Here is a 17137-nt window from a genome sequence, read left to right on the forward strand (position 1 = left end):
TTAGTTCTTGGTGTTTGAAGAAGTTATAACCTATTGGGGTTACACTCTACTTTATCCAGAATGGACAGGTATAGTATAGAGTCTCAAAGGACACGATCTTGGACAATTGATATCCAGAGTCAGAACAGTAGAAAGGATGGTTATTTAGACATTCGAGATAAACTTAGGAAAATAAGCCATGACATGTCTGAACAGTTGGTTGAGCACCATCGTATGATGAATGACATGTTGTCCGACCTAGCTAAGGTGGATAAGTTGACTAGATTTCTATTTGGCAAATTTTCTCACAGGGTAGATGACACAATTACCAAGAACTTGCATGAGAAGTTTGAGAAACTAGCTCATAGCCAGGCAGAGGTCTTAGATTCTACTCTACCACAGGAGGTAGTGGGTTTAGATGATGATTATGAGGATGTTTTTGTGCATGATGGTGAGATACCTGGTAGAGATGAACAAACATTGAGCATTCATGACTTTGCTGAGAAAGAGTACCAGGCACAATTAGATGCTTCATCACATGAGGTTGAGGCAGGTAGTACTTCACATGATTTTTTCAGCCAGCTAAAGGTGAAGAAAGATAGTATTTTGACTTCATTATCTCATCATCACAGGATGCAGGATATGATAGAGGATCACATTCAAATGATTTAGTTACAGGGTAGACATAAGGGAGTTCAAGAAAAGTCTTCTTGTGTTGACTTACAAGTGATTAGGGAAGGAATGGGAACAATGAAGTTGAGTTATTTACATCTTCTATCAGATCGTGACCATCTTCTTAGCCTTGTTGGAGACTATTTAGATGCCTTGAGGAGGAAGGAGGAGGAAGTTGACAGGCTTTCTCACGAGCTTGAGGACACTTGAGCTTCTTTGGTGAATACTCCATTGGCATTACAAGACTGGGAGAGACATGGGGATAAGCATAGCATGGAATTGAGTTTAGTTTCATCTTGCACTCCTGATACTCAGCTTTCTACAAATGGTAGATCCTATGTGGTCATTGATAATGTTGCGAGTTCATCTTGCATTCACATCCAGGATATAGGGACAATGTCAGACAGGTATGTGAAATTAGTTGGTATTGGTCATATTACTCAGGTGAGGAGTTTGCTTGAGTTACCAGCTGATTATAGTTTACGGATATGGACTCGAGATTGTTATATTGGCGTTTGGGATTCACTTGAATGGAAATATTTAACACTTTTTTGTAGTGTTGGTAAACAGATTTGTCATAGTAGAATTGCCCAACGGAATGTGTGACAAACCATTCACAATAGTTGGATAGGCCCTTGGTATGCGGCCTTCCTTTGCATTTTGAGGGGCAGCTCCCTCGTATGATATAATTTTGAAGCTTTTCAAATAGATATAAAATTAAAATTGAAAGGGGAGAAAGCTCATGATGACGAATGCACCACATGACTTCAAGGCTTTCCCAAACTACTAAGTTAAAACCACTAATAACAACAATCAAGATCTACGCTTGAAAACTATTACTAGCACAATGTTGATCCACAGATTCATAAACATCTACACCATACCGTGAGAATGCTCACTACAAAGAGAATCAACATTCTAAACAATTTAGATTTAGAATCAGAGAACTCAAATTGCACATTCCTTTACTTTCTTGCACCAAGAACTTAAGAGGAATTTCTAATTATAAAGACAAATCTGTACATACTTTCCAAATATCATCTTCTAATCAAAATTTTTGCATAGTGTTCCCCTTTTCTAAAGCCCAAAAAGTTTTTTTTTTACAAAGCCCAAAAGAGCCCTTATATAGACATAGAGGTTAATAACTACCTCTTTGTGGTTAATAACCACCTCCCAAATACGTGATTTGGGTGAGGTTAGTTAACCTCAATAAAATTAACCCAGCGTGACCTAAAACTTCGACCTTAGATCATATATCTTCAACCTCGCACTGTACTCCTTATTTACTTTTCAAAGTGGCGAACTGACTATTCTATCAAAAAGATTTGCCAACATTACATTTGGTTGGAGATGACCATGTTCCCATTCACAAGAAACAAGGATGCTAATCTGAATGGATTACTTAAAGTTGGAGGTACACTCTATAAAGCTCCTCGAGTTATGGGTCAGGAACAAGCATTTCATTTGGTCGAGCATTTTGTTAACACTCTACATGCCTTGTCCATGTTCTCCACTTTTCTATTTAGGCATTACATCGAACAAGTCAAGCACAGTCTCATGTATGCTTACATCCTCCATAACATGTCCATGAAAAATGAAGCATTAAAATTCTCTTCCATTGAAGGAAGTCAACCATTTTGAAGGTTCTCTTATTCTCTGGAATTTTTACATAGTCCAAAGAAACAAGAAGTATATTTTTTGGCTTCAAGTTAGTATGAATGAGATGCAACTCGTGCATATAGGCAATAGAGTCCAAAAGTTGTTGAGCAAACTCCTGGACTAGATCGACAGGAAATGGATGATATTTGTTTTTGCATAGAAAATTGAATAAGCTTGGTCCAAGCCTCTCACAAACAATACGAATGTGGTTTCGAAAGTCAAACCAATTCCGTATCTCCACGCATCCAGAACTACTCTTATCATGCTTTGAAAGGACATTTAAAACATTAATTTAAACCTTTGCTACATCACGATATTTCCACATTTTGCATACATGTCAACAAAGGTGCTTCCCACAAAGATATTTGAATGTAATCCAGATCTGATAACATCTTCGGTGAACCTGTTTGCCATGTTCTAAATTTGCTAAGTTGGAATAAGCCGAGAGAACAATGGCCAATGTATTACTGTCTAGCTTCAAACCAGATGAAAGCATTTGGCCAAATAGCTCTAGGCTCTTATCAAAACATAGTTCTATGCATATCTTGCAAGCACTGTGTTCCATACAACAACTATACGCTTGGGCATTCTTTGAAAGAAGTTATAAGCATCTTTGACATTACCATTCTACGCAAAACCTGCGACCATAGATGTTCGGCAATCATAGTGTTCCATGGGACCACATTTCGTTCAAGCATTTTGTCGAATAGCTCTTGTGCATCTTTCACATTGCCACATTTTATATACATGTTGACAAGGGTGCTCCCTATGAAGAGATTAGGTAGAAATCCTTTATAATTATCTCCTGATGAATCTCTTTGCCATGTTCCAAAGTTCTCAAGTCCGCACAGGCATTTCTTTGAGGGATTTTATCAAACACATCTCGTGTAGCATCTACCATTTTACTAGGCATTATGAAATCTTTGTCCCCACTACAACTTTATAAATCTCTCCTTCAAATGCATAGTGAAGAGGTGTCATGCCATTTCCATCCTGAGCAGTCACTGAAGCACCGCGGTCAAGAAGCAGCTCACATGCATCTACATCTCCTTTCTCTGAAGCTGTGTGAAGAGCAGTCTTCCGTTTCTCATCTTTGTAAAACCTGAACCTCTGAGTTGTAGCAGAACCAATGAAGTGTATAATATCCTCTTCTTTTGTTACAATTTAAATCATGCCTGATAGCATTTATTTGATTGAATCCTTGCCGTTATACTTCATATCTCTTGCTTTCTCGAGTGTTTTTCCTCCTCTTTGATAATGCCATTGAATCACAACTGCCATTTTGTTTTAAAACTTACATGTGACACAGGTTAAAAACTGCCTCATAGAGGTTAAGAAATACACATTTTTGGAGGTTATCATTAACCTTTTGAGACGTTAATGGTTAGGAAAAACGTATTTTTGGGTGTTAACATTAACCTTTTCTTTGGAGGTTAAGAAAAATGTATTTTTGAACGCTATCATTAACCTATTGGAGAGGTTAAGAAAAACGTATTTATAGTGGTTAACATTAACCTATTGAGAAGTTAAAGGTTAAGAAACACGTGTTTGGGTGGCGACCATTAACCTTTTATAACTTGAGGCTCAGAAGTCAGATTTCAACAATTTCAAGTGTTGCGCAGAGCTGCTAATGAGCAGGAGACATGGAGGCTTAAAGACTCACAAAATTCAAATATAGAATGGCCAATTTAAGGCTTAAAACTAGGCAAGTTTCAAATATTAACCATGGCCTATAAAATTGAAACAATTTTATAACCGGGCAACAGGTAGCAGTGATTGTTTAGGTGCTATCATGGATTTGATTAACAGATTGTACGGTGTTGTCTTTCCTTGTGCTAGGAGCTTATCCAATGTTGGCATTAGTTTTTATACACCGGTGTTAGGCTTTGTTCATATATCCAGTCAACCATTTTTGCTAGAATGTGTTGATGATCTTTCATATTTGGCAGTGTGTACAGATGAGTCCTAGGATCATATTGGCATTGATGACATCTAGGAGGATGCAGTGGGCAGTTTTGAAGACTTAGTTTCCTTGGCAGTTTCTTTTGGTACAGAGGAGTTGGACAACAATGCTACAGTTTTTGATACTCCATATCTTGATATGAGCTTCGGAGTTGATTCGCAAGATATGGATGGTAATACTCTAGAGACCAGTAACTTTGAGGATACTCTTTTAGACAGTACGTTAGAGGAGGTTTGTAGGAGATAGTCTAGCTAGTGCCATCATGTGTCTAGTCAGTTGAGAGTTAGTGAGCGAGACATTTCTATCACTTGCCAAAATTTCGATGCTGCTCGTCAGTTGTTAGCAGTTTATGGATGGGGTTCTCCTACTAGTGATGAGTAGGGAGGCAGTTATCTTTCCTTGACAGAGTTCCACTCTTTATGGGAGGCTATCCAAATTTTAAGACAGAATTATATGTAGTTGGTAACCGACAGAGATGATCTTATGGAGTGGGGGAGTACAGCATACGATGCATTATTGGCCAAGGAAGATGAGGTGAGTGAGCTTACTCAGCAACTTGAGGTGACTTCTAAGATTCTTGAGAGTACATAGTTGGATTTTGAGGAGTCACAGTTTCATTTGGCTAAGGTGACCATGGAGTTAGAGCGACTACAGTCTTTACTTGATTCTATACAATCACAAGCTGTGGTGTTTGGTGATTCGAGGATGTCCATGGTCGAGATTGTTAGAGATAGTGGACATGGGGATGCATCCATCCTTGATACTAACATTGGCATATCAGGTTCATTCCCACTAGAGTTAGGTTCAATTAAGTTGGGTGCTGTAGCAGATTGTTGTATGCCTGACATGGTGGTGGCCTCTAGTAATGATGGCATGGAGACTAGAGATGTATCAAAGATCATGTGTGATGTTGGTGAGGTAGCAGTTGGCATGGTTCCTGCTAGTAATACTACTCCCTTGGTGATATCTTTGAAGGTAGTAGTTAGTTCCAACATGGTTAATGATCAATTGCAGTTAGTTTCATCTGGATTGTAGTCTGAGCCACTGACTAAGATTGGCGCATTCTATCGGCATTACACTGTGAGGTACACTCATCAATTTACCTTTGATGACCATGTTGATGAGATGATGATACATAGATGTACTTTGGTTCCTAGTGTTTGTCATCATTTATGGGACGGTTTGATGCCTTGGGATGAGAGTTGTGATGGGCATGACATGGTGATAGGTTCTACGGTTGATAGCTTGATAATACATGACTTAGAGCAAGAGTTTGGGAGTGATGCTTCAGTGGTTGTTGTTATTGATTCTACTCCTTTGGCTATGACATCTCCTAACTTAGCTAGTGATCAGTCATAGTGGGTTGTATCACTTGTTCATGGTGAGTTGTTGACTGAGGTTGGTTCTTTTTATTAGCATTATACTACGGGGTATGTACATCAGTTAGCATTTGATCCTTGTGTTGAGGAGTTGATGGTAGGAAAATTTGGTTTGGGTTCCATTTCTTGTTGTTTATCTTGTGATGTCTTTTCACTATCAGCAGTGCATGGGAGTTATGGTTATGAGACAATGGCCAGTGATATATAGAGTTGTGTTGACTGTAGGAGTTGTACAGTGTGTGGATTCTCCATACTTGGTACAGTTTCATTCGGGAGTGTTCACCATTGTTGTAGAGTTGGATTGTACATTTCGTATAGGCTAGTGGGATGTGTTGATGGTATTTATTGTGTTGGCAATTTGATTTTTCCACTTTACTTGGGTTTTGATGTTCTAAAAGTTTGTGTGTTGTGGGTTTCTGACACATTTGGAATCCAGGTGGATTGATTGGTTAATTGACAATAGTATAGTTCATGACTACATTTGGGATCCAGGTGGATTGATTGGTTTATTTTTCAGCCATTGCTTGAGGACAAGCAATATTTGGGAGGGGAAGACTTGTCATGTCCCCTTTTCAAATAATTAAAAATAATAACCTTTGCTAAGGCAAGCAGGCCCAAAAAGGTGAAGTTTCAGCAATAGGGGATAATCTTTGGAAGTGAATGGACTAATAAATGAAAATTATTATTAAAATATGTTTTATTAACCCCTCTTGGACGTGAGTTAAGGTTATGCCCTCTTTTAAGGGGTTTGGAGGCATTTTGGGCTCATTCCAAAACTTGATTTTTGCTCATTTCTTTGTTATTCTTCAAAGGCTGCCAAACCTGTGGAGAAGGAGACCCAAGAATGAGAGTTTGCAGGTTTTCAAGAAGGCTAAGGAAAGGAGTTTGAAGCCATTCCATGTGCATGCTCATGCAGAGTTTTCCTTTGTGCTAAATAGTGCAGATTTGTGGTCTTTCGGATTTACTAATAATATATGAAGCTGTGAAGTTTTTGGCACTATTTTCGGCATACCCGATTTGGGATTTATTGAGAAATTGGTGGATCCTTGAAAGATTGGTTGTTTGATCTTAAAGATCTGATTAGAGGCTCAAAATATCATATAAAATTAGAGGAAGAGACATTTCATTTTCAACATTTCCATTTGCATTCAACTTTGTCTTGTAAACCCAAATTACTCCAATCACATCTTTTCCTTGTGGAAGACTCACTAGTTCCTATGTTTGGTTGTTTTCTATGACATAAATTTCTTCATCCATTGCTTGAATTCATTCTTCTTCTTTAATTACTTCTTCATAGTGAATTGGATTATTAACATTTGAATATAAAGCAAAAAGAGAAGTCTAATATGCACTACTTTCATCATTATCTTGCTCATTAATGTCTCTCAAACTTCTTAATTTTTGTCTCCTTAAGCTTGCTAGTGTGGGATTTGACATGTCACTTGAATTTGTAGATTCTAGACTTGATGGATCAGCATTAGGAGTTCCAATTGAAGATGGTGTTAGTTGCACATTTAATGGTGTATTTGATTGTGAGTGTGGGGCTTTCCTAATGCTTGATGATGATGTCCTTTGACCCAATTGTTGATCTTGAATGGGTGTAGGAGGAGTCACATTTGAAGTATGTGCTGATGCAAAATTTTCACCTTCCTCTTGTGATATGTTGGTGTCTATATTAATTGTCTTATCCAAGGTTCCATCCCATGCTTCATCTTCTACAAATTGTACATCTCTGCTGATTATAACATTTTTGTTGATTGGATTATATATCTTATATGCATTTAATTCATTACTATAACCAATAAATATACACTTTTCTCCCTTTTTATCCAATTTTCTTCTCAACTAATCTGGCACATGTGCATGTGCCACACATCCAGATACTTTTGTATGAGAAACACTATATTTTCTTCCACTCCACGCTTCTTTAGGAATCATATTTTTCACACTCTTGGTTGGACATCTATTCATTATATATGATGCACATGATATAACTTCAGCCCAAAACTCATTTGACAAATGTTTTGCTTTCATTATGCTTCTAGCTATTTCCATTATTGTTCTATTTTTTCCTTTAGGTATTCCATTTTGTTGAGGGGTATATCTAGTAGTGAATTTCTTGTGAATTCCATCCTCCTTGCAAAAATTTAGAAATTTATTTGAGATATATTCACCACCTCTATTTGTTCTCAATGCTTTGATGTAATGACCACTTTGTTTTTCAACAAGAGCCTTAAATTAACAGAAGTAAACAAACATTTCATCCTTATATTTTAGAAAGTAGACCCATGTTTTCCTTGAATAATCATTAGTGAATTTCAAGAAGTAGTTATTTCCACACAAATCTGAATGGATGATCTCTAAAGCTCCATTGACTCTCATTGACATATCTGCTAGAAATGATTCTCTATGTTGCTTTCCTAAGATGCAACCATTGCACACCCTTCTTGTTTCTCTATAAGGGGCAATCCTTTTTTACCATGCTTTTCTTGTGAAGTAATTTTAGTGCTACAAAGTTTAAATGCCCAAATCGTAGATGTCAAAGCCGATTTTCATCTTTTATTTCAGCTTGAAATATTGTTTGTGTCACTGCTAACACTTTTTCATCTACATCTTGTATGATCATTATGGGTTATGCTTGAGAATTTTTACAATTAAAATCAAGCTTAATTTTTAAGGGAAACATTCTATTGTTTGTCATTTGAACTTTGGCCATGAGCTTATTGCTTTGAAATTTCTCTAAGATTGTGCACACTTCATTTTTAAAAGATACTCTATAACCCTTTTGAACATGTTTTCCAATGCTCATTTAAGTATGTTTTAAGATAGGAACAAAGTAGACATCAAATCTATGTTTCTTCTCCCCCTTCTTTGTTAGAATGTTGACATTCACTTTTCCTTTTACTTCTACTTTGTTGTCATTGCCCAATGTGACATCAAATTTTACACTTTCATCTAAACTAGAAAACATTTCTAAGTTTCCTCATGTGATTGGTGCACCCGAAATCTAAAAACCATACATTGGGTTGACTTTCTTGCACCACATTACGAGCTAAGAACATGCTATCTTAAGTTTGGTTTTCTTTGATAAAATTTGCACTTTGTTGTCTAGAATCATATTGCTTCTTTCTATATTCATTTAAATAGTGCCCAAATTTCTTGCAATAATGACATTGGATTGACGATATGTCATACCTTTTCAATTAAAGGTGATTTTGAAATGCATTTTGGGCTAAGTTATGGATGATACCTCTTCCATTTGAGCTTGATGGACTGCTTTTTCCACTTCTATTCAAGTTCCTTCCTCTACCTCTAAAATTTGTTTTTCCCCTCCCTCTACCATGACTAATTGGAACTTGTGTCTTGAAGGAATGCTCCAAACTTGTATGTGTTCTTTTATTTAGTCTATGTTCATGAGAAATCGATGAGGCATGTATCTCATCAAATGATATTTTTGAGAGATCTTTTGACTCTTCTATGGCTACCACAATACTATCAAATCTTGGAGGCAAACATCCTAATATCTTTTCTACTACTCTCTCTTCCTCAAGTGTTTCACCATGAGATCTAATTTTTTTTACCAATCCATGAAGCTAAGTGAAGAATGAATCTATTGTATTTGATTTCTTCATGTCAATAGACTCAAAATCCCTTCTTAGTGTTTGTAGTTTGGTTGTCTTCACTTTTTCCATTCATTGGTAGACTATTTGTGTTGGGTGATGCGACGCGCTCCCCTGCCCACAGGTGGTTAATTATGTGGTGTTCCATGTTCACTAATAGTCATGGCTTTTGGTGCAACAGTAAATGGGCCCAACAAGTGGTATCAGAGCTATGGTTTTATTATTGTAACCCTAGATTGAATCCATGGGAATGCATAAGAGGATAAAAGAAAGAGCAAGATATATGAATAATTATTGCAGATCTAAGGGTTTTGGGTTTTCTGTTATGATGGGATGTTAAAAGATTTGGGCATGTGAAATTGTTGGACAAAAATATTTTTTTGGATGTTTCATTTAAACTGAGGGTTTTGGGGGTAGCTTGCAAAAATGACCTCCTGGGTAAAAACATACCTCACCATTGGATCCGGGTCGACATTTCCATAAATTTTGATATATAATATGCCTTAGTTTGGCCATGTTCAGAGAAAATGAAAGAGTTTTTTGGTTTCAGCCTATGATGGCCATCAAATTTAATCCCGTCGGAATTTTTGTCACTGAAAAAATTAAAAATGAAAAATCGTACTGAAACTGGTAAAAAGACTGTCTTAGTAAAATGGCCATAACTTTCTCTCAGAATATCAGATTTCAGAGTTCTTATAGGCGTTGGAAAGCTAATTCAGAGCACTACAAGATGGTGTAGGTTTAGTTCTATAATTTTGAAATTTTGTCAAGTTTTAAGAGCCCTAAAGTCAGATGTTATTTATTTTGAGCACGAATTGGGGCATAACTTGGGCATACGGAGTCAGATTTTGGACTTCGAATAGTCAACGGAAAGCTCTTGGAGAGCTCTACACATTGGTTCAGATTTGGTGCAGGTTTGGCATGATTTATTTGTTGAAATATTGATCTGAAAAATTTATAAGTATATTTTGACTATGGTAACATTGTGAGTTTATGGCATTGGAGATTTAAGTTTTGATGTCATTGTATACTCGGTTCATATTTCTGATTGGTCTCATGATGATATGGTTATCAGTGTTTGGTTTGGATATGCATGATGACTTGTTGGATCTACAAGTTATGCAGTATTGTAAGCGGTCTATACTTACAGGTTGCATTTATAGCTTGGTTATGGGTTGTCTTTGCCCATTGATCTTTCATTATTGATGCATATTCAGATTGGTGGCTTGAATTTGGGTTGTTTATGCCCTAAGTCACATGATTTACTATTTTCTTCATGTAGAAGGGATGAGATGTTGTTACTAGGGACAATCATGGCAGAGGATTGTGGTTAACTATGCTAACAGTTTGGACATATTGAGAGCCAGATGCTTAGTTCATGGATGTGATCATGGTGTCATAGATTTTGGCATGACATGATTGGATATACAGGTACATCCTTGATGTTCATTAGCTTGGATTTTCTGTTTTGATTATGGTGGTATATCTTCTTGGTTGAGGATCATGGTTATTTGGTTTCTTTTGAGGAGCTCATGATGTGCACTTTGAGTTCTTTGATAATTTGATGCCTTGGTTGATTCTCATGGTTAGAGGATGGGTTTTCATCATGATGTCATGGATAGCTTGGATACATGGTTTAGTGGGAGCTTGTGACAATGATGGGGTGATAGTGCAGGATTAGTTCCTAGTTTAGTTTGAATATTCATGTAGGAGATGGATTTTATGATGCCATAGGTGACTTGGTACCACGGTTGAGTGGGAGTTGTTGGCATTGATATATTTATTGAGTGTCTGCAGATGTTGGAGGTTTGTCTTAGATCCTGTTGCTGCAGAAGCGTCTTTGACATTTGCATGGTGCACTTGTTATCTTCATGGTGTTTGAAGATGGTTAGATCTTGAGGACTTATGGAGTTCTTGTTTATCTTCATGGTATGTGGAGATGGTTCTTCCTGGTATGTGGAGATAGTTTTTTCTTCATGGTGTGTGGAGATGGTTGCATCTTGAGGACTCACAGGGTTCTTGGCAAAGGTGTGATTTATGCTTTTATTTGGCATGTTATCTTTAGTATGAGGATGGTTTCATTATTATGTCATGCTATACTCTTGATATGCATTTAGAGTTGTGACATGTTATGGTGTGTTCATATGGAGCATGTTATCTCTTTAGTTGAGATGGTAAGATCATGTTGTCATGTTTATGTTCCTAAGGCCATGGTTGGAACTTTGACATTGATCTTGGTTTAGTTTCTTGGTATTGAGTACACTGATCATAAGCTAGATACTCATGATATTGCTATGTTGCATTTGGAGTTGGCATGGATTGATTGGTTATAGGTGCTCATGGATACTTAGAGATGGTGGTGATGTTGTTTTCTCTTGGATTAGAGAAGTATTTGTTGGGATGGTTGATGGTTTCAACAGGAAATTCGAGGGGCAGTCACCCGATATGGACTTGAGAGGAGATTGTTCTTAGATGAGTCTTGGTTGGAGACTTGGGTATCTTGATGAGCATTCTCATTCCTCACTCTTGGTCTACTCGGCGGTTTGCTACTTGAGAGGTATAGCCCATTGTTTCTCTCAGTTGCATTATATTTATGCTTGTCTTTCATGGATATGGATCTTGAGCTATGGTACATGAGTTAGTTCTGGAGGGTTCATTTGAGAGATGGTTTAGCATTGGTTATCTCCATGTGCATATGTTGTTATGCTGGTTGAGTTTGGGAGATGGTTTTATTGGGCATATTCCTTGGATTAGGAATGGTTATTCCTTGGTTTAGGAATGGTTTTATGAGTTTGTTCTTCTTGTGAGAGGCTTACATCCATGATTGGTTATATGGTATGGTTTGGGTGTTGTTGAGGCTTCTTGTTGGGGTTTTATGAAGGAGATCATACTTGCACAGTTTACATCTAGAGGTGTGTGTAGAAGGACATGATACAGGTTATCATTTGCCTGGTTTCTCTGGTCTTGGTTATCTTCTTGGATGTTCAGTTTTGATTACATCGGATTTGAGATTGGTTAGAGATTGTGATCACTGGTTTGTGCTCATGTATGTCATGTGAGAGATGACATGGTTATTACTTTATCTCTTTCCTCTGTTGGTTGTGGTGAACTTGGGAGAGCATTGGAGACTTGTTATGAGAGTTATTCTTGCAGGATATTGGATTATATATTGTGGATGTCCTTGATACTACATGGATTCACTTCTTTGAGATGTGTTGAGTGGATTGGTTATAGATTTGACATTATCTTTTGCAATGGGAGCTTCTTGGTATATATGTGGCAGGTATTGCTCTTGAGGCTTGTGATTTCTGGTTATAGATTGGATATGTCGGTGATGTGAGATTCACTTGTTATACCTTTGAGGTATGGATAGTTGGATGGGTTTGGCACTTTCTGTGGGTGCTATTTTAGCTATGGATATTTTGACAACTATGAATACATGTGATTACCTTTGGATCAGGTTTTTTTGTGCTTGGCATTTCAATTGGTACAGGATTTTATGATCTTCTAATGCGACAAGTTGGGTGGCTTTCTCTTTGGATGGCTTCTATGTATGTCCAGTGGGAGTGGCATAATAGGAGGTGAGATCATTCATGTTCGAGATGTTGGATACTTTGATTTTGTTACAGGTACTAGGATGGAGAACTTGGTGTATTTTGATCCATGATGGTGGATGTGCTGGGAGGGATTGTTCCCTTGTTCATTTATGTGGCTACAGATTGACCCTATGCAATGTATACAACAAGTGGGAGATTGTTGAGATAATGGGTTTTGCACACATTGCATAATATTGTTATTTTATTATTTTATTTTATTATGTAATGTTGTACCTAGATGTACATGCAACATGTAAAGATTCCCATGGAATATTCTTGATGAGTTGTATTGTAATATTGTGATAATATTTTATGTAATTATTTAATATTGGGGAAAATAATTAAATGCCCAATATTAAATGTGGGGTCAGTGGGTTAGGTAGCACATGGTTTATGTAATACCACTTGGTGGTTTTGTGGGACTTGCTACTATATAAGCATCCACAAGGGTAGTTGTTGTAGAAAACAGAGAGAGTGACAAGGAGAAGACAAAAGGCAAGAGTCGAGCGGGACAAGGCTTGACAAGTTAGCCAAGGGGGCATTTGTGAAGGTTGAAAGCATGGCATGGGATGTGTGGATTCATGCTTGTTCACATAGTTTACTCGGTTGTGGCTATGGCCATGAAAGCTTCCATGGTTGTATGGAAATGGTATTTTTTGCTGAATCATACATGGTGATGAATGCTTTTGGAGGCTAGGTTTTTCCCTCAATGAGGGTTTCCCAGGGTATATCTTATGTCACAATTTTGTGGGTATGTTATCTATTCTCTTGAATGTGGATTTTAATTTCATGTTTATTTTAGATCTATTATGGGTTATGTGGAAACATTTATATTCTTTATTGCCAAGTTTCCTTACAATTGGTATCAGAGCTTGGTTTTGGCCTGGTCATGGGTTCAAATCTCCCCAGTGCCTTCCCGACCCACGTAAGCACCTGGTATGCGCATCGAGGGGGAGATTGTTGGGTGATGCAACGCGATCCCTTGCCCACAGGTGGTTAATTATGTGGTGTTCCATGTTCACTAACAGTCATGGCTTTTGGTGCAATGGTAAATGGGCCCAACAGTTTGAAGAATATCCCATGCTTTCTTAGACTTTGTTCCTATAGAAATCATAGGAAATATGCTTTCATGAACCCCTTGAAAGATGAAAAACAAAGCTTTTGAATCTTTCTTCCTATTATCCTTCAATAAATCCTTACCTACCTACAAAAGTGCATTGTATGCTGTTGCATTTTTTGGTTCTTAGTATCCATTTTCAATGAGATCCCATAAATCTTGTGAAGAAAATAATGCTCTAATTGTCACTGCCCAATACTAATAATTTTTCCCATTGAACTGTGGGATGTATGTATTTGTCAAGCTTGTGCATACTACCATTGTTGACTCTGAAAAGGGATCATTCTAATCTTGAGTGCCTCTCAAACAAAAATCTTCACCCAATATTCTTTAAAACTTCAGCTCTGATACCACTAATGGAAAGAGGCAAAGAAAAATAAATAACATAAAATAGAATAGAGGAGAAGTTCAAAACAAGCATAGAATTTTTTTTTTTAAATCATCTCTATTAAATATATTTCAACACAGAAACACTAGCATGGATGTAGGAAAATAAATTTCATTTTCATTAATGTCGCTTGGAAATAGAGTACGACTCAAAGTTCATTAATGTCATATGATTTTATCAGAAGCATTTATGATGACATGACATGCACAGTATATTTTGAGTTTTTCAAATCTGATTATTCTCTAATGACATTTAATTTCTATTTTTGTGATTCGATTTCCTCATGTGGCTAAAATCCAAGTCATTAAAATGCTTCATCCTTAGTACTTTTCCTAGCTCTTTCAAGGACATTTTTTGTGCAAGCATAGATGGCTTATATCATATTGCACTGTGTAATTTATTGCTTGAGGAATGACATCTTCAATTGCACATATATGCAAGAGCTCTATTCTGTGATCTGTGCCCGTGTTTGTGTTACAAGATGAGTTCTGGATGGGATATAGCTCTGGCTTGTCAAATGTGTCACAAACAACATTTTTCCATCATGCCAAAGAATTTTTGTATATTCTTGCCTCCAACATTGGAGGAAACTATTTTACTGAGTATTATTTCGAATGAGGTGTTGGATCAAATTTTTTTAATTTCTTCACTCACAGTCCAAAGAGCTATTCGGCATATCATTGGCAAAGAATTTTTATATCCTTTGGCACTTCTATTTTTTTACCCATCCTAGTTCATTTCAATTTTCCTTTCCAATGCTATGGATCTCCTGTAGTCTCCTAAAATGCTTCAAGATTTGGCCCATAAGGTAATCCAACATCACTTCTTGGTTGATAACAAATTGACTGTGGCTTTGCAAAAGTATGACTTATGGAATGGAGTGGCATTAGTTGGTGGTTTGTTCTCACATTTTCAACTCCTACACAATCATGAATTTTATGTTTTTTTTGAAGCACTTAAGGATGCTATAGACACTGGCAGTTTCATTTATTTAAAACATGTTTTGCCACCTAAACCAAGATTAATGGGTTTTCATTTGGTGGAATGAATAAAGATGGTGGGTTAGGCTATGATTGATTTGCAGAAGGAATCTACTGTTTCAAATTCCATGGATTTGAATGTTGCTTCTGTGCAATTGATTGAATAGAATTTTTGGGATTTAATTGATGAGGTTAACTCAGATTTGGATTGGATTCATGGTAATTCAGAGTTTTGTTCTGGCTGGGGCTCTATTCTTGGTGGGCTTGGGTCAATTGAAGGTGGTTTTGTGTCTGATTGGGAAGATTTGTAAGATAAGTGCTAAGTGCTAATTGCTAGAATAAGTTTGTCATGAAGATAGTGCTTGGAAAAGTCCAAAGATATCATTGTCTAGGTACTCTTTGGTTCACCGGTTGGTGGTAGTTGATACACCCCTTGTAATTATTTGCTTAAACTATATAAATCTATGTATATATTTGGGATGATGCTAGGTTTTCTTCACTAATTCTTTCCTAGTTGACCTCGTTGAATCAGTCTTAATAAAATATTATAGTGGCTTGCCACTTTTGCCTAAAATAAAAATAAAAATTTCCTTTTCATTGTATTAACATTAAGCAGATCAAACACTTAGATACTCTATTTTATTTCTCTATTAGTGTTGCTAGAACAATAACCATTTCAACCTCTATTTTTTGGGATTTTTCATTACTATTCATGCATATATCTAGTAAAAAAGAACTTATAACTTTGATTCATTTTATATTTTTTTCACATCCACTGTAGATGTTTCTAGACAAATTTTATAATAATACTTTGTTTATACATAGATAGAAATGAATGAGAAAATTATGGGACAGCAAACAACATGAAGAGAATGATTTCTATGAAGAAGTGGTTGGGGACAAGTGAGATTAATTTTAACAAATAACAGGGTCTCTTCTTGTGCTTGTGCCAGAATTTTGGAAATCTCCTCTTTTCTTGTTGTATCTTTGTGAAGCCCTTTATAGGAATTAAAAATGGAGCCCATGGTAGAGAAAAAAAAGTTAAATACTCACTTGTATTTCATGTATTCAATTATGCTCGCTCCGGCGAAATTCCACCTGAACTCAGATATGAAATTGGCTATGCAGTATTATCATGAGCAGAAAAAAGGTAGAAATAAACCCAAAAACATGTATGACAGTAGAGGAAGCAAATTTTTTTTGTATGGATTCTTTATTACAATTCAAAGTATCATACATCCTCAAATCCAATACCAATTTAGAAGGATTATGTTCGCCTTCATATAATCGTAAACAAAGAACTATTAATCCATTCTCAAACATAGGATATGCGCAATAACATAGAACTGGTTCAATTTTGCAAAGATTGACTTCTCTTTCTTGACATGCCTGGTATACCTAGTCGTAAAAATCAAGAGATTCCATACCTAGACTAATATTGAGTGTTCCATAGCTATCTTAACATTGCTACTAGAGATTTCTATGGTTATGTATAGTTCTCTCAAACATAGCCAACTCCATTATTGCATCAACTCAAAATCTTCATTTCACTATTTTTTTTCCTTTCTTTCATTTTTCATGGATAATTGACATAGAAAGGATGTTAGAATATATAGTTCATTGATATAACTAAGATGTGGGGTGAATCAATTATCCAACTAATATCACAATTAACAATCTTAAACAATCTTAACCATATGAGTAATATAAATTGAAACCACAACAAGATATTCATACACGATAACACTAGATATGTTAACTAGGGAAACCCATGATCATAGGGA

Source organism: Cupressus sempervirens, chromosome 11 (genome assembly GCF_028749045.1).
Source record: "Cupressus sempervirens isolate cs-2001-9-10 chromosome 11, ASM2874904v1, whole genome shotgun sequence".
In the NCBI taxonomy this organism is placed as follows: domain Eukaryota; kingdom Viridiplantae; phylum Streptophyta; class Pinopsida; order Cupressales; family Cupressaceae; genus Cupressus; species Cupressus sempervirens.